Consider the following 2500-nt stretch of genomic DNA (forward strand, 5'->3'; position numbering starts at 1 on the left):
GAGCGGCGAGCGGCGGACAGCGAGCGAAGCGAGAGGCAGCACCGTCCCTGCTATACGAAAGCCCCATCCAGCCCTGTGCCACCCGGGGGGTTCCAGGGTGCTGAGATGGCTGACGTTTTGCTCCGCTCTCGACGGTCACCGCGCAACGCAAGAACAGGCCAAAAACTGGCCAAAACGGCCCAAAAACGGGCCAAAACTGGCCATTTTTGGCTGCGCGAGCGAGCGGCGAGCGGCGGACAGCGAGCGAAGCGAGAGGCAGCACCGTCCCTGCTATACGAAAGCCCCATCCAGCCCTGTGCCACCCGGGGGGTTCCAGGGTGCTGAGATGGCTGACATTTTGCTCCGCTCACGACGGTCGCCGCGGCACACAAGAACAGCCCAAAAACAGGCCAAAACAGCCCAAAAACGGGCCAAAACTGGCCATTTTTGGCTGCGCGAGCGAGCAGCGAGCGGCGGACAGCGAGCGAAGCGAGAGGCAGCACCGTCCCTGCTATACGAAAGCCCCATCCAGCCCTGTGCCACCCGGGGGGTTCCAGGGTGCTGAGATGGCTGACGTTTTGCTCCGCTCACGACGGTCGCCGCGGCACGCAAGAACAGGCCAAAAACTGGCCAAAACAGCCCAAAAACGGGCCAAAACTGGCCATTTTTTGCTGCGCGAGCGAGCGGAGAGCGGCGAACAGCGAGCGAAGCGCGAGGCAGCACCGTCCCTGCTATACGAAAGCCCCATCCAGCCCTGTGCCACCCGGGGGGTTCCAGGGTGCTGAGATGGCTGACATTTTGCTCCGCTCACGACGGTCACCGCGCCACACAAGAACAGCCCAAAAACAGGCCAAAACAGCCCAAAAACGGGCCAAAACTGGCCATTTTTGGCTGCGCGAGCGAGCGGCGAGCGGCGAACAGCGAGCGAAGCGAGAGGCAGCACCGTCCCTGCTATACGAAAGCCCCATCCAGCCCTGTGCCACCCGGGGGGTTCCAGGGTGCTGAGATGGCTGACGTTTTGCTCCGCTCACGACGGTCACCGCACCACGCAAGAACAGGCCAAAAACTGGCCAAAACAGCCCAAAAACGGGCCAAAACTGGCCATTTTTGGCTGCGCGAGCGAGCGGCGAGCGGCGAACAGCGAGCGAAGCGAGAGGCAGCACCGTCCCTGCTATACGAAAGCCCCATCCAGCCCTGTGCCACCCGGGGGGTTCCAGGGTGCTGAGATGGCTGACGTTTTGCTCCGCTCTCGACGGTCACCGCGCAATGCAAGAACAGGCCAAAAACTGGCCAAAACGGCCCAAAAACGGGCCAAAACTGGCCATTTTTGGCTGCGCGAGCGGCGAGCGGCGGACAGCGAGCGAAGCGAGAGGCAGCACCGTCCCTGCTATACGAAAGCCCCATCCAGCCCTGTGCCACCCGGGGGGTTCCAGGGTGCTGAGATGGCTGACGTTTTGCTCCGCTCTCGACGGTCACCGCGCAATGCAAGAACAGGCCAAAAACTGGCCAAAACGGCCCAAAAACGGGCCAAAACTGGCCATTTTTGGCTGCGCGAGCGAGCGGCGAGCGGCGGACAGCGAGCGAAGCGAGAGGCAGCACCGTCCCTGCTATACGAAAGCCCCATCCAGCCCTGTGCCACCCGGGGGGTTCCAGGGTGCTGAGATGGCTGACGTTTTGCTCCGCTCTCGACGGTCACCGCGCAATGCAAGAACAGGCCAAAAACTGGCCAAAACGGCCCAAAAACGGGCCAAAACTGGCCATTTTTGGCTGCACGAGCGAGCGGCGAGCGGCGGACAGCGAGCGAAGCGAGAGGCAGCACCGTCCCTGCTATACGAAAGCCCCATCCAGCCCTGTGCCACCCGGGGGGTTCCAGGGTGCTGAGATGGCTGACGTTTTGCTCCGCTCTCGACGGTCACCGCGCAATGCAAGAACAGGCCAAAAACTGGCCAAAACGGCCCAAAAACGGGCCAAAACTGGCCATTTTTGGCTGCACGAGCGAGCGGCGAGCGGCGGACAGCGAGCGAAGCGAGAGGCAGCACCGTCCCTGCTATACGAAAGCCCCATCCAGCCCTGTGCCACCCGGGGGGTTCCAGGGTGCTGAGATGGCTGACGTTTTGCTCCGCTCTCGACGGTCACCGCGCAATGCAAGAACAGGCCAAAAACTGGCCAAAACGGCCCAAAAACGGGCCAAAACTGGCCATTTTTGGCTGCACGAGCGAGCGGCGAGCGGCGGACAGCGAGCGAAGCGAGAGGCAGCACCGTCCCTGCTATACGAAAGCCCCATCCAGCCCTGTGCCACCCGGGGGGTTCCAGGGTGCTGAGATGGCTGACGTTTTGCTCCGCTCTCGACGGTCACCGCGCAATGCAAGAACAGGCCAAAAACTGGCCAAAACGGCCCAAAAACGGGCCAAAACTGGCCATTTTTGGCTGCACGAGCGAGCGGCGAGCGGCGGACAGCGAGCGAAGCGAGAGGCAGCACCGTCCCTGCTATACGAAAGCCCCATCCAGCCCTGTGCCACCC

The sequence above is a fragment of the Musa acuminata genome, unplaced genomic scaffold (genome assembly GCF_036884655.1).
Source record: "Musa acuminata AAA Group cultivar baxijiao unplaced genomic scaffold, Cavendish_Baxijiao_AAA HiC_scaffold_41, whole genome shotgun sequence".
NCBI lineage: Eukaryota > Viridiplantae > Streptophyta > Magnoliopsida > Zingiberales > Musaceae > Musa > Musa acuminata.